Source organism: Glycine soja, chromosome 12 (assembly GCF_004193775.1).
Source record: "Glycine soja cultivar W05 chromosome 12, ASM419377v2, whole genome shotgun sequence".
In the NCBI taxonomy this organism is placed as follows: domain Eukaryota; kingdom Viridiplantae; phylum Streptophyta; class Magnoliopsida; order Fabales; family Fabaceae; genus Glycine; species Glycine soja.
Window position 1 is genome coordinate 2,058,817 of NC_041013.1, and position 27,927 is coordinate 2,086,743.

General features: G+C 38.1%; 1 pseudogene across 1 annotated transcript; it reads right to left on the reverse strand.

The window, feature by feature from the left end:
* Positions 1 to 1,624: 1,624 nt before the first annotated feature.
* LOC114379242 lies at positions 1,625 to 27,927 on the reverse strand (annotated as a pseudogene). Its single transcript, XR_003659450.1, has 23 exons — positions 27,527 to 27,927; positions 26,893 to 27,131; positions 24,235 to 24,375; positions 23,268 to 23,414; positions 23,011 to 23,163; positions 19,555 to 19,684; positions 19,128 to 19,224; positions 12,196 to 12,316; positions 11,936 to 11,995; positions 11,395 to 11,445; positions 11,207 to 11,302; positions 10,996 to 11,097; positions 9,967 to 10,089; positions 9,088 to 9,219; positions 8,846 to 8,917; positions 8,675 to 8,750; positions 8,458 to 8,600; positions 8,273 to 8,381; positions 8,002 to 8,189; positions 5,785 to 5,874; positions 5,468 to 5,650; positions 5,059 to 5,235; positions 1,625 to 1,967 (listed from the first exon to the last, which is right to left on the reverse strand). The product of XR_003659450.1 is annotated as an alanine--tRNA ligase-like (transcript).

Below are 27,927 nucleotides of genomic sequence, written 5' to 3' on the forward strand. Positions count from 1 at the left end.
TAAGTATTATTATATTAGATTGATCGAAGATTATTATTTTAGCAATAATACTATATTTCCTAATAAGTTGGAAGATGATTTCTTTTATTGAATATTTGTCAGCATATATTGAAAAAAATTATTGAAAAATAATAATAAACTCAATTATTAATTATTTTTGTCACAACATATAAGAAAGACATTTGATGTTTTGATAAATTATTAATGTAATTAACATATTAAAACATCAAATTGTAAATATTTAGTATAAAATTGATGTTATATAATGTGGGATGAATTTTATTTTTGTGGTTGGTTCCCTGTCATCCTTTAGGTCCGCCCCGTCGCTGCCCCAACCAAGAGACTCATTTATAAATCATTAGTAATATTCCTATCACTGGTTTTTGTACTCAACGTTCACCCAGATAAGTACTTTATTAGTAAGATATTAATGCATTTGTACAAGTTATTCATGCTTTTAGGCATGCTCAAAATACATTTATTCATAAAATTAAATATTTTCTTTAGGACAAACATAAATAGTTAATTGAGTTCTCCAAAAACGTAGAAAATTTTGAGAGAACGTATTACAGCATATAACATATATTTTGTTGTAGTATATCATATATTTTTTATATTATTTAAAACATTTGTAAAACTGTATAAGAACTTTATTATGCATAAAAGTATATAAAAATATTTTTTTTTACAGTTGCAAATAATTAAATTTTATTAAACTTAAATAGTTTTAAAATTTTAAATTGTGAAATGATAAAATAATTTAATTATTTCACAACTATATTTGTAAATAAAAAACTATTAATTCTTTAATATTATACTTTATAAACAATATTTGGAAAAACTTAAATATAAAATTAATTAAATTAGATGCAAACTATTAAAATTATAATCTCTAATGCACACCATTTGAAAAATTATAATTATGAAGTATATTTGAGAAGAATAAAAAGTTATAACTAAATTAATACTTAATATACAAGTAATAATAGTAAATACTCTCAATCACTTTAAAAAATATGCTTAATTATAATTTTAATCTCTTTATAATTTCAAATTCATAATTTTAGTTTTCTATTTTAAATTAAGATATTTAATTTTTCTATTTTTCAGAATAAGTAATTTTCATCTTTTAAGTTTATCATTAGTTTATCATTCAAAGTCAAACATTAGCTTTATGGATATATTAGTATCCAAACAAGAAAATAAATAAAAATAAAAATAAAAAAAAAGATATTCGTAGTAATAAATGTTTGTCCTAAAGTCTATCTCATTTAATAATAATTTTCCAGATTTATACATAATGAATTTTATGATGTCTTTCTGTCCTAGCTTGAGCATTTTATGAAGGAAACGAAAAACGCCTTAACCACAAAACTTCTTTGTGTACAACATATATCATACATCTAACTTCACAAACATCGATGATAAAATATTTTCACGAAACAAGATCTCTGGTTTTATTTGACTTCTTTTCTTTGTGGAAGCTTTCATATGCCACTATTTTTTATTCGTTTTAAAAATAAAGCTAAAACCCACGATTGATATGTATTATAGACCGTTTGTGAGAAATGAAATGCTGAAATCGGCAAAATTCAAAGCTGCATAAACAACAAAAAAAAAAATGCTTTCGAAAATGGTGAGTTTAAAATTTCAAAATATCTTCATAATCTATCAGAGCAGTTGCTACTGTATTGTGGAACAATTTGTGATCTATACATAAACCAAAAACTAACATGTTTGTATCAAAAGAATATTCAGGCACTAAATTAGAAATTTGTTCAACTCATTCGGATCTAATAATTACTTCAAGTGCCCTTCCCTTCTGTATGATTATACCAAACGAAAGATCCATATCATTGCTTACACCCCAGGAAGGATATACTGCAATACTCCATTTAACTCAATTTCATCGACGCAAATTTTTCTGCAAGATCCATAGCTTCGTTTACATGTGATGCCTCTGTACCCTGAAACACAAATCAGTACGATCACATAACACGCACAATGCATACATACACAATTGGGTCGATGTCATAAAAAATTCAAAATGACCAAAATCTATTTGGGCAAAAGCATTTCAAACTAGATAAAAGAAAATGGCATGTCTACATAACGCCATAAACCAAGTAGCTCCGTAATAATAGCTCAGTTTTAAAACGGCGTGCTTAGACTGTCACTTGAATTTTCAGATCAATTCAAGATTAAAGTTCCATTATTTCTTTTTTTCCCTTCCCTCTTTTCTGAATAAGTAGTTTAGAGCAGAGTAACCAGGCTTAGAAAAATTATAACTGATTTGGACCAAATAAGAATAATATCAAAACAATTCAAATTTACGTAAGTACATGAACAAAGCCATGTCTAGTTTTCAAAGTCGATTATGAGAAAGCATACAACTCAATCTCTTGGGCTTTTCTATCATATATGAAGAGACTAGGTTTTTGTCCCAAGTGGATATGCTGGATAGAGGGATGTCTTAAATCAGCCTCTATTTCTGTTTTGGTTAATGGCAGCCCCACACATGAATTTACTCCACATAGAGGCCTCAGACAAGGTGACCCACTGGCGCCCCTTCTCTTCAACATCTTGGCGGAAGACTTAACTGGTTTAATGAGAGAAGCACTGAATAAGAGCCTATACAGTAGCTTTCTTGTGGGAAAAAACAGAATACCAGTTAACATTTTACAATATACAGACAATACCATTTTTTTTTGTGAAGCCACAATGCAGAACGTGACAACAATAAAGTCAATGTTGAGAAGCTTTGAACTTGCATCTGGTTTAAAGATAAATTTCGCAAAGAGCAGTTTTGGGGCAATAGGCAAATCTGATCAATGGCAGAAAGCGGCGGCTAAATACCTTAATTGTAGATTATTGTCCTTACCATTCCTGTATCTGGGTATCCCCATTGGGGACAACCCAAGACGTAGTGTGCTTTGGGATTCCATAATCAGAAAATGTGAGAGGAAACTAGCCACATGGAAACACAGACACATATCCTTTGGGGGGAGAGTGACGCTCATCAATGCAGTCCTAACAACAATTCCTATTTATTTTTTCTCCTTTTTCAGGGTACCTTCAAAAATAATAGCCAAACTGAAAGCTATTCAACGAAGATTTCTATGGGGAGGAGGACAAGATCAGAGGAAGATTGCTTGGGTCGACTGGAAGACAGTTTGTCTACCAAAGGACAAAGGTGAATTAGGCATCAAAGATCTCAGGACCTTTAACACAGCACTGTTGGGGAAATGGCGATGGGATATTTTTCACAAGCAGGAAGAACTGTGGGCCAAAATAATTTACTCGAAGTATGGTGGATGGAGGACATTGGAGGAGGGGAGAAGTGGCTGCCAAGATTCCCTATGGTGGAAGGACCTGGTCAATCTACAGCAGCAGCAACAGAATAACGTAATTAAAATAAATACATTTTGGAAGGTGGGTCAGGGTGATAAGTTTAGGTTTTGGGAGGACCGATGGATTGCTGATGAATTGCCATTAATGGAGAAATACCCAAGGCTGTATCAGATATCATGCCAACAAAAACAAACCATAATGCAGATGGGGAGCAACAAGAATACTGGATGGGAATGGAGAAGATCTCTTTTTGATTGTGAAGTAGCAATGCCAAATGCTTTTATTGGGGATATATCACAACAGCAAATTCACTCACATACAGTAGATACCTGGATGTGGAAACCTGACCCACGTGGGTATTATTCAACAAAAAGTGGGTATGACATGATATGGGGCGGATTAATGGAGGCAAACCAGAATTCTGATTTTGTGGACCTATGGAGTCTCAAAATTCCAGCCAAAGCTGCAGTGTTCGCATGGAGGTTAATTAGGGATAGATTACCAACTAAGCTAAACCTCAGAAGGAGACAGGTGATGGTAAATGATATGCTATGCCCATTCTGCAGAAATAAAGAGGAGGAGGCTGCCCACCTATTTTTCAGCTGTAGTAAAATCCTTCCCCTATGGTGGGAGTCACTGTCCTGGGTTAACATCGCAACAACAATGCCACAAAACCCCCGGGATCACTACATGCAACATGGAATTAGGGCTGCTGAGGGAAAGAAGTACACAAGATGGAAATGCTGGTGGATTGCTTTAACATGGACTATTTGGCAGCATAGGAATAAAATAATTTTCCAAAATGCAACTTTTGATGAAAACAAAATGCTGGATGATGCAGTTCTTTTAATTTGGACGTGGATCAAAACCATGGAAAAGGACTTTGCAACACATTTTAATCAATGGTCATCAAATATCAAGGATGGGTTTCGCTCTTAGCAGGGAATGATGTGGGTGGCTTATGTAACATATTAATTCTGTTCCTAGCTTGGTGGTTGTAAAAACTGGAACCAGCTAGGTTCATAAACATTTGTAACTATAGTACCACTGGTACTAATTTTAGATATATATAATTCTATTTTTGCTGAGCAAAAAAAAAAAAAAAAGGTTTCAATTTAACATTTCTGAATACTTTGTAAACTAACAAATTTCAATAGCTCGTAGGATTGTTGACAACAAGTTTAAGATAGAACTAATAACAATTTTATGACCACTGTTCACAATTAAATGGCAAAAGAATGAAAGGTTTCTCAGGAGCCTAGTTAAAGAATTCATTTAAAAAAAAAAAGTAAAATTACTCCACCTTCCCCTCTTTTTTTCAAGCTCCACTACATGTGACCCACGAGCAAAATCCTCAAACCACTAACTCTCACGCTTTAAGTGGCATTAAATATTGGACAAAAGATATATGAAATATACAGAATTAAAAAGTCCCATACTATTTGTTAGGAACCAAGAATTGAAATGAGGAAGAAAATAAAAGATTTTATTGACTAGTAAGAAAAGAACAGAAAATAGGAGAGAAAACTCTCCTCCAAGGGCTTCCCCTTCACAAAGGATTTCTCCTTTCCCAGAGAGCTAATGCTCAATCTACACATGATAAGATCTCTCTCTCTCCTATCCTTATATCCTAACACTGTTCTTTTAATATTTATAAAAATTAAAGCTACTTCTGTGCAGAAATTAAAGCAATTAGTCAATATTAACCTGACCCGTAGCAAGACCACCTTTTCCTTTACCACATCTCCCTTTTAGAGGCCCCAAAGCATTACTCAGCCAATCTGCCACATCCAGCTTACCTTGACCTCCTTTCTCTGGCACCCCAGCACAAACTACAGCCTTGTTAGTAGATTCATCCGTGCTAAAAACCATCACAGATAAGCCCTGTTTATCAGCCAGCATCGGTAAAAGTTAGTGTTTGAAGTTAACAGAAAATGTAAATGCCAAGGACATAAAATCTCACAAAGCATATTCATCAATATGATGACAGCTACTAAATTGGAGCTCCCGAAGCATAAATTGCATTATATATTCAACACAGAATGAGGCCATTAAATACAATATGGGAGGCTGGAGGCCCAGAAAAATTCGAAGTAAATTAAGAATCAGCAATTACTTTCTGGTCCATGACTTTTGTAACTGCCTCACGAACTGCAGCTACATCCAGACCAACATCAACGTGAGATATGCAAAAAGTTTTCCCATTTGAAGCAGCAAGTTCCGCCTTCTCTGCTGTAATCATTAAAGCTTTACGCTTGTTTTCCTCAGCAACCAGCTTTTGTGCTTTTCTTACTTGATCCTACAAGTAGTATGATATTATTACAACATAGGACTAAACGCACGAGCAAATTGAAGGACATAAAAAAAAACACAATAGTGGAACGGGGGATAAAGCAAAAAAGCCAGCAAATCTATTCCACATATATAGAGTACCAGAAGTCGGGCTATCTTGGTCTTGATGTCAGCTTTCTTGGCAGCAGGAATAGATAAAGTTTCAATATTGCTTTTCAATGATGAAACTTTCTGTTAAAGGAAACAAAAAATCAACTGATTACAATTTTGGAAGAGAAAGATATGCTGCATATCTATAATCTATCTGCTGGGACAAATCAGTGTTGATAAGAAAGAAAGAGAAAAGGAGAGCAAGAGAGAATCCTGTGAGAAAGGGCATGCACTAACTTCAGTTGTTAGGCTCCTAGCTATTGTATTTATACATTCAGATAATACGAAGTACAAGTGTAAGTGCTGAACACGGAGGACCAGCCCAAATATACAAATACATATTCTAGGTGCATAAAAGGAGACAAAAGAAAAAATAAAGAAAACTTATTAGAATACATGAAAACCCAGTCTAGTATCCGTTCTAGCAGCACAAGTTTCCATCGTCCACATGACAAGAGGAACTTTCAATGAATAACAAATGTATTTAGCGACTGTTCCATTAATTTAGTAATTCAATTAAGATTTCATGCTCATGATCACAAGTATTCCCATACTTCCCAATATATTGAATAGGCTCCATTAGGCCTTCATATTAGGTTCAAAACAGGGAATTTTAAGCTCAACAATTAGTTTGATACCTATCCTTAATAAGAAATTCCTAGGCCCAACATGGCAGCTGGTTCAGCCAGCTGTATTTTTTTTTTGCACAGCAAAAATCAATATATTATATATATAGTTCAGTACTAGGTGTACTGAAAAAACAGAGATACAAAGCAAGACAAATACAATCTGCAACCCAGTAGGGGAGACCAAAAACAGCCCACAAAGATACAACCCAACCCCTCTAAGAAAGAACATCCTTTAGATTGGATGACCAAAAATTAAAGTGCATTTGGAAGTCCTTCTCCACACATTTTAACCAAGACCAGGTGTGGAACAGGGCATCATCCATGACCTTTTCAGGAGAGAACTGCTGGTTCTTGAAGATATTGGCATTTCTATGGTACCAAATGGAGAAGGACAGGGCTAGCCACAGAAATTCCCATGCTTTGTTGGTACTATCTTTGGTATTCCATTGGGTGAATTGTAGAAAATGTATCTTTGGATCTATGGAATAGGGACCCACTCTATTAACCCATCTCATTGTCTCCCACCAAAGGCTCCTAGTCTTTTCACAGTTGAACATAAGATGATAAATCGTTTCTTCTTCATGATCACATAAAGGACAACTATAAGAAGGCAGTGCGACCTGTCTCTTGCTAAGATTGTCCCTAGTAGGAAGTCTATTCTTGAAAAGTCTCCAAGAGAAAGCCCTCACTTTTGGGGGAATTTTCAAATTCCACATAAGTTTAAAAACAGAGTCTTCCCTGTCACTATGATGAGCCTCCTGCAGCACTTTGTAGGCAGATTTTGTTGTAAAAACTCCATTAGTGTCGGGCTTCCACCAAAGGAGATCTCTGCTGGTTTGGTGAATATGAACAGAATCGATCTCAGCTAGGAAATCAGCTGCCAGCTGGATTTCATGATCAAAAAAATCCCTTCTCCATGATAGCTTCCATTCCCACCTACCCTCCACAAAATCTCCCATAGAATTAATTGATGAGTTCTGCTGTTTACTTATTAAATAGAGCTGGGGGTATTTTCCTTGGAGATTACAATTGTCCTCCATCCAATTATCCTTCCAGAAACTGATGCTAGACCCACTACCCACTTTCCAACTTAAATTATCAATTAAGCATTCATTATGTTGCTGCTGAAAGATACTCTTCAAATCCTGCCACCATTGGGAAGTGAAATTCCTCCTACCACCAGAGATCAGCTCTTTCCACCCACCATACTTAGAGATTAAGATTCTAGACCAAGGTTGGTCTCGATTGTTAGCCAGCTGCCACCCCCATTTGCCAAGTAGAGCCGCATTAAATAAGGATAAGTCTTTAATCCCTAGGCCCCCTTTGTTCTTAGGAAGACAGACTTTGTCCCACTTCACCCAAGGAATCTTGCTGGCCTCTTGGTGACCTCCCCATAAGAAATTTCTCTTGGTTCAGCCAGCTGTATATTAGTTTTGTTTTATCCATCTTCAGTCCTTAGTTGTTAACAGAGCCAGACATTTCAACCTGTTGGACCGACCAACTAACTAGAATAGAATGGAAAAAAGCATATAAGCCTAATGCTATAAAAGTTTAGATGAATACAAACACAAAGACCAACCTCTTCTAGCAAACTTCCTTCTAACTTAGCCGCATCGTCTACTTGCTGATCAAATTCATCTGCCACTTTCATTGCATCATAAGCACGATCAATTGTAACAGCTGTTATTCTGCGTATTCCTTTTGCAATTCCCTCCTCAGATAAAAGTGCAAAAGCTTTTGCCTCTCGTGTGTTTGAAATATGGGTACCTAGATCATCAACTAAAAATGAAGAACCTCGAATAGAAATACAGAAAGAAAGCTTCAAAGGAAACATTAGCTATGATATTCACCTCCACATAACTCTGACGAAAAAGATAACCATTTTTCATTCTTTGGGTCAGCAAGGAGATCCTCAACTTTTTGTCCAATTGACACAACTCTAACAGGATCAGGATAGACCTACATCAAAGCATTGAATATTGGGGAACACAATCCAGGATGAGACAAGAAAGAATCTTGAAATTACATTACTTACTTCCCCAAAAACAGCTCGCAAACCATTGATACCCTTGGCTTCAGCAAGAGTTGCCTCTTTTGCACTTACATCCAACTCAGCTTTAATTTGCTCATTAACAATTGATTCAATTCTCCTTAAATTGTCAGCATCAACAGGCTTGCCTATTCATTGCAGCATAATGAACAATTATTCTTTACACTCACATTATTCTAACAGCAAATTGAACAAATCTTACCATGAGAAAAGTCAAACCTCAATTTTTCAGGAAGAACAATAGATCCTTTCTGGTCAACACGATCACCAAGTACTTCCTGCATTCATCATAGGAAATTTCAACAAACACACAGATCAGTAAGGGAAATGATAGAGTGAGGCTTCTATTCATTCAGTAGCCTTTTCAACATACCCTAAGGGCAAAATTTAACATGTGCGTGCAGGTATGGTTAGGGGCTATAAGGGCGCGTCTTCCATAATCAACCTATAAAAGTAATGAAATATAGAAAATAAATGAGGAGTACAAAGCACAAAAAGGTACTGAAAGAGAACCAAAAAACATGGAGGTATTTGAAGTAAAACAGGGAAGAGTGAACAAATAATCAAGGAGAATTTGGACTCGTGAAGAAATCAATCAAAGTAAAAAAAATTTACCTTGCATACTACTTTGTCACCAACAGAGACACCAGTCCCATTACCAATGTGAAGAACAAAGCCTCCATAAACTTGAACATTACGCACTTGAAATGACGCATGTAAGCCCTCAAGTGATCCAGTATCAAAAATCTACATGTGTAAAAAAAAATGCATCACATACATAACACTTAAACAAATTCAATGGGTAGAATATTTTATTTAGGGTCCCAGTTTTCATGTAATAGTTGTTACATTAAACTTATTGACATAATCTTTCCGTTTGAAAGACATTTGTAAAGAATCTTTACACCAAGTATTCTAAACAATATCATACATAATACATTACTAATTTTCCTTCAGGATTAAAGTTTTGACTTTTGAATACTAGTTTTTTCACCTCATACAAGTGAGGTAATAGATATAAATAGCAAGCAAGTATCCTTTTGGATGATGAGCATTCATACAATTACTACTAATATAAGAAAGCACAATGCTATGCATTCTCTTGGCCACTCTTAAAATAGATGAGGAAATTAAAATACCTGACAACCACACCTATACCATCCAAAGAATTTTACACGCATTCAATGTGTTTCTTGTTTTACTGGATTTTATGTAAGATATAGACTATACATCTGTTAGTAAAAACTGTTGATGAACATTATGAGCAGGAAGGAGCATTGAAAGCATGCTGAATTGCTACTACAAATATTTAAACAAAATATTGCAGAAGAAACTGATACTTAAAAAATTAAAGAAAAATATTGCGGCAACTTGATAGTATTTAGTGGCCAAAAGTGAATTTCTACTTAAATAAATGAATACTAATTGTTACCTTTTTTTGAAGCAAACAAAACTATAAAATAACATATACAAGTTTTGTACAAGGCTTGGTACCTGACCACCTTGCTCAGCATAGAAGCTTGTAGATTCCAGAACTACCCCAATATCATCACTGGTATTAACAGTATCAACAAACTCAGAACCAGTATATATTGCTTTTACCACACTCTCATGGTCCTATGATAAGAAATGGTGAAGAACAGAAATCAATGGAAGGCATAGAAGCTGATTCCGATATAATATCTAGTGCATAAACAGAGTGAAAAAGTCTAATACAACTGCTCAACCAATAACCAAAAATTAGTGTCTCTTTCATTATGTCTACTTCCATTGTAAGTTTAAAAGATGCAAACCATCAAAATATCAAGAGCAAAGAAGGAGTAGGAGGGAAGAGAAACAATAATAGAAACTCCTCAATTCAGTATCAGTAGTAGGAGTATAAATAAAGTTATTCATAAATTATCAAATCTCAGCTCACTAAATGCTTATTTAGGTTCGTTTGTTTATCTAAACAAACTAGTTCTAGCCAAAAAGTTAGGCTTGACTATTTAATTGAGTCAATCCCTAACTTTATATGATTGTCATTAATATTTTGCAAGTAGTTCACGCATATATATATATATATATATATATATATATAATTTACCTAATTTCAATTTTCAAGCATCATCTCTTAAATGGGTAATCATAAATTTTATTCAAAAAATTCATCATCAAAGATTTCATCTCCAGTCTCAAGTCATCTTTATCAATACAAAATTATATTTTGTTACCATTTTACTTACTTTTCAGCATGAAGATATTTATTAAATACTTAAATTAATAAACAGAATTTTATTCAAAGAGAAATTCGATTAAGAAAAAAAAAGAGTTAACGAGTTAGACCCAACCTTCTTAATAATTAACCATGTCAAGCTCAAGCTTTAAATTTGGCTCGAAATGAGACAAACTTGAGCAATCTTTTGATAGGATGTCCCTAATCCTCAAATGAAATTTCATCTTTATATTAAAAAAACTGATCTTATCCCCTTGGTGTCCTTCACAATTAAACTGTCTTCATGAAAAAATACCAAAAAAAATTACCTTGAACCAAGCATATTTGAAGCTATCATCTGTTGGGACAATGCCCCTTTTGTGCAATGCTGAGGTAGCATCGGCCTCCATGACAATGGCACCACCAGCTTGCTGACAACAACAAAAGAAAATTGAGAAAGAAGCAGAGAAAAAGAAAGGATGTCTTAAAAATAATAAGAAACTTAGGCACGGAAAAGAGGCATTCAAGCAAATAAGATACCTTTGTTTGAGCACTTCTGGATCTCTCTCTTGCAGCTTCCATAGCACTATCGAAACCTTTGAAATCAACAACTAACCCCTTTTCTTCAGCCATCAGCTGATAAGTAGAAAATAGTAAGAAATAAAAAACACAAGGCATAATATAGACTAAAAGATCCATACTGCAATGTATTGAAGCAATCCACCTACCTGAGTGAGATCTAATGGAAACCCATATGTATCCCACAAGACAAATGCTTCCTATAACCAAGAGACAACTGCATGAGAAATAGCCCATAGGCCTATTGAAAAACAACTTGGGAATAATATATTGAATTATATTATTATTACATGAGGGAATCAACAGTTCAACACTCGTGATCATGCAGTACTATGAATCTGATTTAACTGCAACTTTGTGAGCAACTGACTATTATGAGAAAATATTTAATTAATGGTTCTGGATAAAACATCAGAAGTTTAAACTCAGTATTTTAATTCCATGAAATGATGAGAATCTCATTTAAATGACTTCCAGAGACAGTTAAAACAAATATCACAATCAGAAGTAGCAGAGCCAAGCAAAATTTCAGAAACTTGTTTGTTTGTTTAAATATTAAATATTGTCTGCATATACTTGCAAGAACCTAAGTCCTAAGGGGGGGAAAAGTAGCTGGGAATAGTAAAAACAGTAATAAAAACAAGTAAATATGACTTTTAAGTAACTCTGAAAATAACAGATTCTACTTGCCTCCCCACTCAGTATCTTTCCCTGAACATGTCGAACAGCTGTCTCAAATTTCTCAATCCCCTGGAGATGTAAAAACAATCAGGTAATCTTTTACTCTTTATACACATGATAAGAAAAAGAAAAATGACAAAAACCATCCACAGAGCACTGAATCAAGTTCACAAGAAACAAAACTATATTGAGGGATGGCTGTAATTATGTCATTAAGATCGATAGGTGATAACCCATAAAGCTGCATGTGAGTAAATGACTATCATCACCTTAATTAAGGTTCTTCCAAAACTTTCCTCCTCCTCTTCAATTACATTCCGTATGTGTGTTTCCTGTTGTTTTAGCTCAGGGAAAACATCACCCATCACATTCACCACAATACTTACAAGCCTGGATTCAGTAAAAATGAGGACAGAAAAACACATTACAAACAGAATATATGTTCGCACATTCATATATACCTGGAATCACCTGTGAAATGACTCGTCAACTTTTAAAAAAAGTACACCAAATTTGAAAAAACCAGTTGAAAGAATTCATTGAAGTAATGAAGTTGTAGAAAATGAAACAAAACTACGGTAGAGAACAGAAAACAAATAGAGAATATATAAGTTAAGTCTGAACTAAATTGATTACAAAAATGAATTAATTACGCCTAAAGAGTTTACACATATATAGTTAATTGAACCTTCCCTAAGAATCTAACAGAATCTGACAACTGTATAACAGAAAAAACCAACAGTTGGTTGTTATGACAGCCTGTCAGGATGCCATTGAGCGTTAAATAAGCAGTATTTTTTTTTTGGAAGGCCAAGATAAATTATATTATATAGTAAAAGTACCAGAGGTACTACATATTACAATTAAGATCCTGAAAGATCAGGAAAACCCCCTACACAAATGAAAATCCTAAAAACAGAAGCTTTAACTAAAAGCTATGGACATATTTGAAGACCAACAATAATAAGGAGTCTGGAAGTTCCTTTCCCACCCCCTCAGCCAGGTCCATAGTAGGAACAATGAGTTATCTTGCAGCCTATTAATATCAAAATCTTGATTCTGGAAAATGATATCATTCCTGAGCCTCCAAATTGAAAGTGTAACTGCTATCCACCACATTATCCTTCTTGCATTAGAGACCTTTGATACTGCTGAGGAATAATGCTGGAGAAAATTATCCATTGGCCTACAGTGAAACACCTTATCTTCCTTTACCCAAGATAAAAATTCCCACCACATAGGCATAATTTTGCCACAAGTGAAAAATAAGTGGGATGCAGTTTCAGGTTGACTATGGCAGAAAGGACATAAATCATTATCCACCTGAATTTGCCTCTTGGTCAGATTATCCTTCGTGGGAAGTCTATCCCAAAGTAACCTCCAAGCAAAGGATAGGGCTTTAGGAGGGGCTTTGGTCTCCCAAAGATACTTGAATCCCAGGTGCTGACCTTCAACAGGAAGTTCAGGTTTAATAACTTGATAGACAGATTTAGTTGAGATAATCCCAGTGGATTCAGCTGTCCAAACCCAGGTGTCATTGAGATTGTCGTTTAAACTGATTTGGTGGATGTGATCAATGAATTTAGAAGCTAACTGCACCTCGTTATCAAACAAATGTCTTCTCCAAACCATGTTCCAAACCCACCCATTCTCTGTCCAAGATCCCACCTCTGCTACCCTAAAGTCTCTTTGAGAAGAAATGTTGTACAGTTCAGGGAATTGGTCCTTGAGAGAGACTCCTTCATCACCCCAAGGATCTTCCCACAAGAGGAACTTGTCACCTCTCCCCAGCTTCCACCTGATATGGTTAGCAGCATTGATCACATTCTGATGCTGAAAGATGACCCTTAAGTCAGTCCACCAAGTAGAAAAGTACTGTTTTCTAGGCCCATGCTCCAATCCTCTCCAGCCATTGTACTTAGAGATCAAAATTCTGGTCCAAAGTTGGTCTGGTTGGTGAAACATCATCCACTTCCATTTGAACAGAAGAGCCTGGTTGAGACTTTGAATATCTCGGATCCCCAACCCACCCTTATGTTTAGGAGAACAACACTGTCTCCAAGACATCCAAGCAATCTTCCTTCCTTCTTGCTTCCCCCCACAAAGGAATTTCCTTTGAATGGCAGAAATCTTATGCATGATAGCTGAAGGGACCCTGAAAAAAGACAGGAAAAAAAGAGGTAATGCTGTTAGGACAGCATTGATGAGTGTGATCCTACCAGCCAAAGAAATAAATCTCTGATTCCATTTGCTCAGCTTAGCCTCAATCTTCCTTATGACAGGATCCCAGACCACCCTCCTTCTAGGATTAGCACCCACTGGAATTCCAAGATAGCAAAAGGGAAGTTGCAGTAAATCACAATTGAGATAAGTAGCAGCAGAATTGCACCAAACCATAGATTGGCTAACAGCACCGAACTGGCTTTTAGCAAAGTTGATCCTTAGCCCAGAAACCATCTCAAAGCTTCTAAGAATGGTCTTCACTACTCTGACATTTTCCATGGAAGCTTCTCCAAAAAACACAGTATCATCAGCATATTGAAGAACGTTCACAGGAACTTTGTTCTTCCCCACCAAAAAACTTCTGAATTTATTTTGAGAAATTGCCTCTCTCATCAGTCCTGTCAATCCCTCAGCCACTAGATCAAAGAGGAAAGGTGCCAAGGGGTCACCTTGTCTCAGCCCTCTTTGAGGGTTAAATTCTGAAGTTGGGCTACCATTGACAAGAACAGAAATGGAGGCCGAATTCAAGCAGGCCCTTATCCACCTAATCCATCTCTCATGAAACCCCATTCTCTTCATCATATAAATGAGAAATTGCCAAGATACAGAATCATAAGCCTTCTCAAAATCCACCTTAAACACCATACAAGGCTTCTTGGATCTTCTAGCCTCCTCAATCACTTCATTAGCCACCAGAACACCATGAAGCAATTGTCTGCCCTGAATAAATGCTGTCTGCCTTTCATCTATAAGCTGAGGCATGGCTTTTTTCAACCTATTAGCCAACACTTTGGCAATGATTTTATAAGTGCAGCCTATAAGGGATATAGGTCTAAAATCATTGATAGCTTGAGGATCTTTCACTTTAGGGATAAGGGTAATAAAGGAGGAGTTGCTGCCTTTGGGGAAAGAAGCATTAACGAAAAATTCATCAAAGAATCTCAAAAAATCAGGTTTAAGGTCCTGCCAGAAGTGCTTAATAAATCTGAAATTAAGCCCATCAGGCCCAGGGCTTTTATCATTGCCACAGCTCCACACAGCACAAGTTATCTCCTCTTCTTTAAAAGGCTCTACCATGCTATCTTTTTGGAAATCAGATAAGACATTGAAGTGAACTCCATCCAGGTTGGGTCTTTGGTGCTGAGGTTCATAAAATCTGTTTTGGAAATGCTGCAGAACCTCTGCCTTGACCAGTAAAGGATCTTCAACCCAAACACCATCAATGAATAGACCCCTGATCGCGTTTCTCCGCCTACTGAAGTTTATTAATTTGTGAAAATAGGAACTGTTACAATCCCCCTCTTTAACCCATCTACTTCTAGCTTTCTGTCTCAATATAGACTCAAGGAGAGTAGCCTTTTCCCAAAGCTGTGATTGAAGATCCTTCAGCTGTTTAATTTGATGCTCCGAGGGCTGAGAGGGCAAAGAATTCTCCAACTCATTCATTCTATGCTGCAGCTGCTTTATATGAAGATTAATATCTGCCGAATTCTCCTTACTCCACCTTTTCAGCCTCTGTTTAAGATTCTTGAGCTTGGTTTTTAAGGCAAAACCCCCCCAACCCAAGGGCTGGAAATCAGACCAGCATTCTTTCACCACTTGCTGGAATTCCTTGATCTTTAACCAGCCGTCAAAGACCTTAAAAGGCTTAGGACCCCAGTCAATAATTTTGGATTGAAGAAGAATAGGGCAATGATCAGAATAATTTCTCTCAAGGTTGAATTGAGAGCTATCAGGCCATAAATCCAGCCAACCATCCGAAACCATAATCCTATCCAGCTTACTTTTACAAGTCCCATTAGGCCTTACCCAAGTGAAGGGTTTACCCAAGTGAAGGGATATCCTCTACCTCCATATCAGCAAGCCAAAGATTAAACTCTTCTATAATTTGAGAGTCTGTATTGCTGTTATTAATCCCCTTTCTTTCTGAAGGATATCTGATGCAATTGAAGTCCCCAACCAGACACCAGCAGGAATCAAGGGACTGAGATTTCCTAATACTGAGGTTCTGCCATAATTGTCTTTTCCCAGCAGTGTCACAAGGAGCATAGAGATTAATAACAACTACTCTTTGCATCTGAGGCAACCAAACTCCACCCAACATAATGTAGTCTTTATCTGAGCAACGGAAATCAACCTGAAATTTGTTAGCATCCCAAATGCATAATAATCCCCCAGCAGCATTTATGGCAGGTTGCCATTCCCAAGCCAAATCACTCTGACCCCATAGGAATTGACATGAGGCTTTGTCCATAGAATCCTTCTTGATTTCTTGAAGACACAGGAGATCAACCTTGAACTTCCCTACCAAATTCCTGATAGAGGCCCACTTGAGACCTCTACCTAGCCCTCTTATGTTATAAGACAAGATATTCATCTGTGAAGATTCTTGTTTCCCAACTGCAGTGCCTCTTTCCTATCCCGAATCTCCATGGTCTTAAAACTGTGAATACCATTCTGCTCTGATTCATGATAGAGGCCTAAGGATTTCGCTAGGAGCCACTGTTGGTTGGCCTCTTCAAAATCTTCAAGAGGATTTTCGTCCACTTTGATAACCTTCTCCATCTCCCCCGTATTACTGTTGTTTGGGCCTTTAAAACAAAGATCCTCTGGACCAGTAGCATCTTTGTCTTCCGTTAACATAGAGTTTTCTTCAACTACAGGCTTAAGGAAGCAACCCTTTGATGGGCCGTGTCGTTGCCTAGCGTATACTTTGGGGAACCACTCCACATACCTATTTGCAGCCTGGGTCACGGTTACTTTCTTTTTCTTTTTGCACTCCTCCACTTTCTTTATCAGGCCCGAAATTAAACTTGGCCCAATATCCTTTTGAACGTGAAAATGTCCTGTGTCATCATGAAGGCCCCTATCCGTTACACATGGCATATATTCCCCGTGGGTGTTACACTGCTGTCCTGATGCTTCTTCACAATTTGAAAACTTTCCACTTTTAGCTTCCTCAGCCTCTCGAGACCCGTGTATAGCAGGGTCCAAGGTTGGGGCCTCTGAGGGAAAATATCCCTGCTTCTTCTCTGCATAAGCAACCCCTTGGTCAACCTTTGCCAAAAAAGGGACCTGAGTGTGCCTCTCTGCACCGCTAGCACCAGATCTGCATGCATCAGAAAAAATGTTGTTGTCCACTGGGTCACAACTAGTCGGAGGTTGGCCGCACAGACCACTGGGTAACTCGTTTAACTGATGGTTCGAAGGGGACTTGTTGTTGGTGGCCGACAACTCCGGCGAGTAGGAGAAAGACGTATCGTCATCTTCGTCTTCCACCGCTGCATCTTCCTCCTCCGACGTGATCTCCTCCGTCCATTCATCGGACATGGAGCTTCTGGTTCTCCTCACATCCCCGTCGTCACCTACCTCCTCCACCAACCAAACCCTGTAGTCTTCGTCCCCACAACGAACTTTCACTTCCTTAGTGATTGCCGGCGGCAAAGGAGTCCGAACCAGCACGCGGGCGCGATCCAATCTTCGCCGGTCGTCAGTGTCCTCGTCAACCTCTATGACATCTCCAACAGTGGAGACGACCTGCTTCATGTGGCCCACTTCCCATGCTTCAATCGGAAAGCCCCATAGTTGAAGCCACACGACCCGATTAGATGGCCGGTACCCCGGTCGCCATCTTTCAAGTGAATAGAAGAGGGTATTGCCACCGTTCATCTCTGAGTTGATTATCTTTTGGGCTTTATCCGCTGAAAGGCCAACAAGAAGGACCATGTCATCTCCGAGGAATCTAGTGCTGATGTTATATCCCAACTCCCACGAAATGTAATCCTCCATTTTCTCCAGCTTCATCGGTTTTTTCAACCTACCAACCCAAGCCCCTTCACACCAGCAGTCACGACCTTTAATAGGTTCGATAACGATTGTTGGAATACCACCTGCACCTTTCAGCGATCCTCCTGAGCCTCCATTCTGAGTCACCACCTCCACATATGATCTTAACCGAGGTTTGGTAGTATCCTGAAGGTTTTTGACAGCTTCCGTGCTTTGCTTATCCCCTTTAACTGCTGTTGTATGCGTAGGAGAGTTCGACGCTAACCTTGTGAACCTGGGAAGATTGACGAACAGCTTGTGATCGTCTATGAATATATTATCAAGGTGGGTCTCCAGCATCTTTACATTCGAGACACCCTTGAATCTCACGAAACCAAACCTTCTACCCTCCTTGTTACGACGTTTGGCGATGAAAACTTCACGCACATCACCCCAAGGCTTAAACTTCTCCCAAAGCCGCACTTCATTAACATCGTGTGAGAAGTTAGTGAAGTAAAAGGATGTAATATCCTCCTTATCTCTCCAGTTAGGATGAGTTGACGAAGGATTATGGAAAGTTCTGTTCTGTTGGAAGTTCTTCTTTACTGTCTTTGCTGCCCTCCTGCTGACCACCTTTGTCCATTCTTCCTTTCTACCTAGATTGTGTTGCTGCGCATTCTTGTTCCAGCGTTCCTCGTCGTGTCTTTCCTGATTTCCCCCTTTCGAGCTTCCATTTGCTTCTTCAAATCGCGACTTTCTGGAATTGCTCCGACGACGTGGGGAGTATGCCTCAAGTCTCCTGTCTCTGTCCCTCCCCCTCTCCCTGCTACGTCTGCATGTTCTTCTGTTGTCGCATGATCGATATCTCTCAAGCTCTCGTTCTCTCAGAATGCCTCTGTGTCTTTCTAATACACGGTCTCTCCCTCTCTCAGACACTCTTTCGATGAAGAATGTCTCTCTCTCTCCCTCACTCACTCTGGAGTGTTTCTCTCTCTCTAGATTGTTCCTCTCTCTCTCCCTCACTCTCTCTGGGGTGTTTCTCTCTCTAGAGTGTTTCTCTCTCATCTCTCACCTAAATCATTAACCTATTGTAGTATAGTTGAACTAAAAGCTAACCTAACTTGATAGTATGTTACCAGGATGCAGAATCTGGCAACAACACTTTAGATCAGGATTCAAGCAACAGATTAAAGTTGCAAACCATTATACATACCCATTGAAAAAACCCTCTTTAGCTTTTAGCACTTCACGTCCATACCGAACAGCTCAACGGAGTATACGTCTCAGAACATACTCACGACCCTCATTACCTTCAAAAAGAGAAAATACAACCCAATCAAAAAGTGGAATTCCTTATTTTTAAAGGAGAGGAAGTTACATGATGTCCACACAGACAAAATGTTTTACAGCTTGTATTACAGATAAATAAAAATCTAAAAGTCAAAAAGCCTAAATAAATGTGTCAAGGGAACTTATTTTCTTAATGCAGCCCCCAAAAGAGTACAACCAAGTCTATGAAGAACAGGTCATCCTCAAGATGAGAGGGAGAAGACAACAAACTTGAAGACACTTGGAGTTGCAATTTGTGACTCATTAAGGGGGGAAATGTCAATAAAGATACTGGGTCTACAATATCATACCAGGACGAGACCCATCAGCAATGGCAAATGAAAGAGTTCTGATGTGATCTGCAACAACCCTGTATGCCATGTCAACATTATCTACATCATCTGGTCCAACTTTCCCAGAATATGGTCTGGCACCAGTTGCCTGCAAACAGGTTATAGGAGAGCAAAATTATATATCAAGCAGTTTGTAGTCACAAACATTAAATCAAAGTGCTAAGAGAAAACAATAAGACTCTAACAAGTGGAATCATTCAAATGGAAATTAAAAAAGCACATGCAAAATCTTATATGTAAGCTCATACTATATTAACAAGATTTCAGAAAAGCACATGGAAATGCATGCCATGACACCAGGAAATCTTATATGTAAACTATAAGTATTTAACAATAACAAGTAGAATTCACAATTTGCAAATGTAGATTATCTTATTCTTAAAGGTCAAAAAAGATATTTATTGAAATAGATACTTGATATTTAAGGAGTTGTCCAACAGTATTAAGATAAAGAGGCAGCTTGAAGGAATAAAAAAGTTGGTTTATCTCAATGTCAATGGATGTTTCCCAAGGGGTTGCAACGCATCATTTGTAGCCCTCATTCCTAAGGTGCCAGAGCCACAAATTCTGAACGAGTACAGACCTATCTCACTCATAGGATGCATTTACAAGATAGTGACAAAGCTACTGGCCAACCGCCTGAAGAAGGTGATGCCTTTAATCATTGACGAAAGGCAATCTGCCTTCATTGAAGGAAGGCACCTACTACACAGTACGGTCATTGCAAATGAGGTGGTTGATGAAGCAAGGAAAGGCCAGAAACCATGCATTGTATTCAAAGTTGACTACGAGAAGGCTTACAACTCAGTGTCATGGGATTTCCTGTTATATATGCTGAGAAGAATGGGTTTCGGGTCCCAATGGATTAGGTGAATCGAGGGTTGCTTAAAATTCGCCTCTATCTCAGCATTGGTGAATGGTAGTCCCTCGCATGAGTTCATCCCGTAAAGAGGCTTAAGGCAAGGGGACCCATTAGCACCCCTATTATTCAATATTGTGGCTGAAGCTTTAAATGGGCTACTAAAGGCAGCTGTGGGGAGAAACCTGTACAGGGCATTCAAAGTGGGTTCAAATAATGTGGACATCAGTATCCTTCAGTATGCAAATGATACAATATTCTTTGGGGAGGCTACCATGACGAACATAAATGCAATCAAAGCAATATTGAGGGCTTTTGAACTTGCCTCGGGACTTAAAATTAATTTCGCAAAAAGCAGTTTTGGTGCATTTGGCATGTCTGAGTAGTGGAAACTTGAAGCAGCAAATTATCTCAACTGTAGCTTGTTGTCCTTTCCTTTTACCTACCTTGGCATTCCTATTGGTGCAAATCCAAGAAAGAGTCACATGCGGGATCCTCTACTTAACAAGTGTGAGAGAAAATTAGCGAGATGGAAGCAAAGACACATCTCTTTTGGGGGGAGAGTGACTCTCATAAAATCTGTCTCAACATCCATTCCTATATATTTCTTTTCATTTTTCAGGGTTTCCAAAATGGTGATGGACAAGCTGGTTCGCCTACAGAGACAATTCCTATGGGGAGGAGCTGAGGATCATAACAAGATATCTTGGGTAAAATGGGGCACAGTGTGCCGTCCAAAAGAAAAATGGGGGTTGGGAATCAAGGATATCAACACTTTCAATATTGCATTGCTTGCAAAATGGAAGTGGAATTTATTTCAGCAGCAAGGCGCACTATGGGCTAGAGTATTGGAGTCCAAGTATGGAGGATGGAGGAGTTTGCACGAGGCACCTAGAGACAACAAAGAATCCACTTGGTGGAGAGATTTAAAGTTGGTCCTTCATCATCCGGATCATGGGGAGGCAATAGCAAGGAGCATAGTGTGGAGGGTGGGATGTGGAAACAGCATTAAGTTTTGGGAGGATGAATGGATTGGGGGAGGAGGAGCATTAGCAACTAAGTATCCCGGGCTGTATCTCATTTCTAATCAGCAAAATCACACCATTCAGCAGATGGGGTTTTGCAAGGATTTAGGCTGGGAATGGGAGTTCTCTTGGAGGAGACCGTTGTTCGATACTGAGGTAGGCATGGCAACCTCATTTCTAAATGATGTGGACAGTAAGCAAATTCATCCACAAAGAAGCGATGCGTGGGTTTGGGAGGCAGATTCTAGTGGTCATTATTCTGCAAGAAGCACTTACAACATGATGAGGGAGGTTCTACATAGAGGGACAGAGGATACGACTCTCGAAGAATTGTGGAAGGTAAAGGCACCAAGTAAAGTATTAGTGTTCGCCTGGAGGTTACTTAGGGATCGTCTACCCACAAGAGCAAACCTCCACAGACGCCAAGTGGAAGTAAATGATAGGAGGTGCCTGTTTTGTAACAGATCGGAGGAAGACGCAGGCCACTTGTTCTTTCACTGCAACAAAATCACCCCTTTATGGTGGGAATCGATGTCTTGGGTAAAAATTGTGGGCCCTTTCCCGCAAATCCCAAAGCATCATTTCCTCCAATTCATCCATGGGTTGCCTAAGGGTGTGAGGGTCAATAGGTGGAAGAGTTGGTGGTTAGCTTTGACATGGTCCATATGGCAGCAGCGGAATAATATACTCTTTTCCAATGACACATTCAACGCCAACAAAATCATGGACGATGCGGCCTTTCTACTTTGGACATGGCTTCGCAACCTAGAGAAGGATTTTGGGACCAGCTTTAATCATTGGTCGAGCAATCTCAGATTAGGTTTTATTTGTTAGTGGAGGGTTACACATTACAGTAATTACACAATATGTAATCCTGATTTCCAAGCTCTGGTTCCTATCTAGACTACTTCAAGTCTGATCTGGAACCTTGAGTTTGGCACCATTAATTGTAAAATTTTGTACCTCTGGTACTCATCTAATACAAAGTATATATTTTTGCTGAGCAAAAAAAAAATAGATAGTGCTGACACAAGGTGCGCAAACAGAAAACAAGAAATAAACACAGAATTTAATGTGGTTCGACTTACAGTGAATTATATGTTTACATTCATACACAAAGGCATCAAAACAGTAACAAAAATCACTATGACCAACGAGTATCAACCCCACACTCAACCCTAATCCAAGTCAACATTTAATTCCCTGTTAATTGATATACACTTGCAAAAATTATATATTTAAACATTTCACTAGAACTTCTTTATGAAAATGTATAAGTGCAGGTACAGATAGGTTAGGCAATCCTCTCTCCTCTCCATACCATGCATATATACATTCCGCTATAAAAGAGACAAAAAGTGTATCTTTGCTGATCAAAAAAAAAAAAAAGAGACAAAAAGTGTGATAAGTGACACTGTTACCAGAATTACAAATTCAAATTCAAATATAGCAAAATTCAGGACTAAATATTATTATTGTTCCATAAACACAAGGGAAATATAATAAACTCTAATGCCTTCATCAGCATACCCACTGAATAACGTCAAAGATTGGCAAGAAGACATCCGTATCATAATTGCTCATTTTGTCCTGAAGTATAGAGGTCAAACGTTCAAAACCCAAGCCCATATCAACATGCTTTGCAGGAAGAGGTTTAAGAGAGCCATCAGCCTCCCTATTGAACTGTTACCGGGCAAACAAATTAGTCACATACATACAGATTTCATGGTGATAGAACAGGATTGCATGCTAAGATGGATTCCAGTACCAACTAATCATTATAATACCTGAATAAAGACAAGGTTCCATATCTCAACGCAGGTAGGATCATCGTTATTAACCAATGATGCAGCATCACGGTTGCCAATTCTGTCGAAATGTATTTCAGTGCAAGGTCCGCAAGGGCCAGTATCACCCATCTCCCAGAAATTGTCCTATCCAAAGATACAAATCTAGTAAGATATGAAGACTCAGGTCAGAACAATTTACAATATAATAACAAAAAGATTTTGCATGCCTTATCATACTTGTAAATAAAAATAAAAATAAAACATTTGCATTTTTAAGTTTTTTCTTAAAGGAGAGGTGAAATGACCCCAGCACTCAAATGAGCAGCTAAACAACCTTTTAATTGAGACCATAATTTCAATTATTACTCGCTGAAAGCTACCAGTAATCACATTGTTACCCATCAAGTATGAAAAGTAACTTATCATCACATAATCAGAATTCAGAATAGAGCAACAAGCTGTCTGAAATAACATTCATCCATGTATTTTTGGTCTATCAGTATAAAATGCAACTGTTTCAACTTTCCAGTACAAATTTGATAGAACATCAACGATAAGTTGGTAGAAATTTTATTGATTCACACAGAAATACCGCAAGGGTCTTGCTGTCCTAGTTCTTACAGAGAAACTCTGTCCAAATCACAAATACTACATAATAACTGCCACCGTCAAATGCTACTCCTATAACTGTAAAAAGGCATAACTGCTCAGTTACACACACCTCAATGAGAGGTTTCTGATTATGATCCAATAAAAGAAGCCTAACACAGATACCGTCAAAATTAAGACTCAGAAAGTATCCATAGCTCAAAGTTATAAGTCACAACAATCTTGCTGAACATAGAAATTATGAAGTATCTTATCAAAATAATGCATGCTGCTTACTACAATATTAAATATATTTTGCATAGCTTGTCAAAATATTCCATTTAACATTTGAATAGAAGACATGGTGAAAGCATACTTTACAGCCAAAAGGAAGTACACGTCCCGGAGGTAAAAACTTGAGCCATATATCCCTAGCCTCAAGATCAGGGGCAAGACCAGACTTATCATCACCACCAAAATATGTGGCATAAATGCAATCTGATGGTAATTTGTAAACCTGCAGCAGGATAAAGAAGTGAATGATGTAAACTTACAAGAGTAATAATCATGCATTACATAAATTGAGGAATCAAATGACCATCAACTTCTCAATTTAGTAATGTTCCACAATACCATACAGACGAGTTAAACGTTATAATTTTATTTTTTTAAATTGGATGTCATGAGATCATTTTTTTTTTTTTTTTATCAGCAAAAATATAATATATTGATATAAGTACCAGAGGTACTAAAAAAGTACAGAGGTAGAGCCATAGTCATGGTTCCAAATAAAACTAATGCAGTTTGAAAAGGAACCATAGCATGGCTACAAAATACAAGGATCTGGTACAGCTCCTAATAAGAGCCACTGAAACCTAAAACAAAAAACCTTCTCTGATGTGAGTTGACCATTGATTAAAAGGAAGCTTGAAATCTTTGTCCAAGTTTGAGAGCCATGTCCACACTAAAAACACTGCATCATCAACAAGCTTGCTACCATTAAAGGATTCATTGGAGAAAATAATTCTGTTTCTCATCTTCCAAATAGACCAAACAACAGCCATCCACCAAGATTGCCACCTTCCTCTTCTTATACCTTCCACTTGCACAAAGGAGTGTTGGAGAAAATGCTGAATTGGATTAGATGGGAACACACTAGTGATATTCAACCATGATGTAGTCTCCCACCAAATAGGCTGAATCTTTGAGCAGTAGAAAAAAAGATGGGAAGCCTCCTCCTCCATTCCTCCACAAAAAGGGCATGATGCATCCGTGAGTTGCAATTGCCTTCTTAGCAGATTACTTTTTGTAGGCAATCTGTCTTGAAAAAGTCTCCATGCGAATATAGCTATTTTACTTGGAATCTTCAATTTCCATAATTCCACATAGGCTTGGTCCTTAGTTGCAGCTGAGCCCCCTTCCCTTAACATGAGATATGCAGACTGAGCTGAGTAGATACCTGAAGGATGCCCAGTCCAAACCCAAGCATCTTCATCATGCTGCTGGATGATCTTACCTTCTACCTCTCCAAGGAAGTTGACAGCCAAATCTACTTCACTGTCAAAAAAATTCCTCCTCCAAGTAAAATGCCACTCCCACCCTTGATCTGTGTGATGACCCATCTGACTTATAGAGTGGTATTGCTGCAGTGAAATGGGGTATAGTCTAGGGTACTTTTCTGCTAATGAGACATCATGGCTTATCCACCTATCCTCCCAAAAATTAATTCTATGACCTGCACCAACCTTCCATCTAAAACCCTCCTGAATGCTCCTTCCTTGGTAAGATTGACAAACAGTCCTTTTTAAGTCCCTCCACCATATTGATTGGCTGGCAGCCCTATCCCCTTCCTCCAATCCCCTCCACCCTCCATATTTAGATTCAATAACTTTAATCCAAAGCTCCTGATGGTGGTTTAAGAGGTGCCACTTCCATTTGCCTAACAAGGCAATATTAAAAGCTATGACATCCTTAATACCAAGCCCTCCTCTTTCCTTAGGTAAACAAACTTTCTCCCAGCTTATCCAAGCAATCTTCTTTTGATCCCTCCCACCTCCCCAAAGGAATCTCCGCTGGATCTTTACTAATTTTGCTGCCACTGATTGGGGTATCCTGAAAAAAGAAAAGAAATATATAGGAATGGATGTTAGAATAGATTGAATCAATGTCACTCTCCCCCCAAATGTGATATGCCTTTGCTTCCAATTTGAGAGTTTTCTCTCACATTTGTGAATGATAGAGTCCCACATCCTACCCCGCCTCGGATTCGCCCCGATGGGAATACCCAGATAGACAAAAGGAAAAGCCATCAAACTGCAATTCAAATACTTAGCCGCTAGGTGCCTCCATTGGGCTGATACTCCATAAGCTCCAAAAGAACTCTTAGCAAAATTAATCTTCAAGCCCGATGCCAACTCAAAAGACCTTAGCATAACTTTTATTGCTTTTACATTCTCCATACTAGCTTCACCAAAAAAAATGGTGTCATCCGCATACTGCAAGATGCTAATAGGCACATTGTTAGCACCAACCAAATAGCCTTTGTACATATTTTCCTCCACAGCCCGCCTCATCAACCCATTCAAACCTTCTGCAACAATATTAAAGAGAAAGGGTGCCAATGTCAAGATTGCAATTGACAATGGAACACTAACAAACTCCCACATAATATTTAAGCAACAAAACATCATTCTTTCTCAAACAAAACTCAATGCATCAGCGGTAGGCATGGTGCAATTGATGGAGTGCAAGTACTGGTGACAGTGACGGTGAAATTGCTAATTGAAAAAGCGTAATTGAACACCAGAAGACCAACTTGTCACCATATGCAACGCACAATTTAAGACCACAGAAAACCAGCAACAGAAAAACCAACCTATATGGCACAGGAGGGGTAGCTCCAGTTAATTATTAGCTACCCGCTAATGCTTACTGCTTACATACCATTCTCAAGCATAAAGCATTTTGCACAGTCATTTAACAAAGCAATACCATTGTTTACAACAAAGGGGGCTCATATACCAAAAATACATACTTTGGTTAGAAGATCCCACGCCCAGCTGATGGCTTCTACTTTAAAGTAATCCCCAAATGACCAATTGCCCAACATCTCAAAGAAGGTGTGATGGTAAGTATCCTTCCCCACATCATCAAGATCATTGTGTTTACCACCAGCTCGAATGCACTTCTGTGTGTTGAAAGCACGAGAGAGCTTGCTCAAGCCAGTGTTAGGATCCGCAGTTCCCAAAAATATTGGCTTGAACTGGTTCATACCTGTCACATCACAAATAAACCTTAACAGTGAGTGCCATATACTTTCTCCCAAAAAAACAAATAACGAAACTTTATAATCATTATTACCAAGAAAACATCCATACCATTAAAAAATTAGAGTTATAATATATGAATCACCTCGTTTTAACACTTATCATTTCTCTCTTCTTATTACATCATATCAAATGGATAGGAGGTGTCCATGAATCATTTCTGAACAAATTAACACAAAACGTAAAGTTCGGGGCATTTGGAATCACTTAGAATTTCAAGTTAAAACCCTTACCACTACGATGACAGATTCCAATTTCAAAAATAGCATGGTATACAGAGACTTGTGAAGCAGAATTTGGAAGAAAAAAAACGCGCATTGAATCACTCATCGTGAAACGTACCAGGGTTGACGAAGAGAAGAGTGGGGTCATTGAAGGGGACGACAGGGCTAGACTTCCAGTTGACGTGATTTTTGTCCTGGAAGAAGATGAAGAAAGTGTCCCTCACGCGCTTCGCCGGCCACTCCACATCGTGAGTCTCAGCTCCGGGCATGGCTGCGGCGGAGGACGACGGCGGAGAATGAAAAGATCTGACGGCACGAAAGGGAGCAACGAGTGAGAGCAGTGGCGGCGGCGAGAGAGGCTATTGCAAATTTGCGTATCCTGATTTTTTGGTTGGTCAACTCCTTTGAATTACAAACAGATTTTTGCTGGCCTGCCCGACTTTTTGGAGATGCTATTGTGCAAATTTGCGTATTCTCCGACCAGAAAAGATTTGGAGTTTAATTGTGATAGTAAGAAAT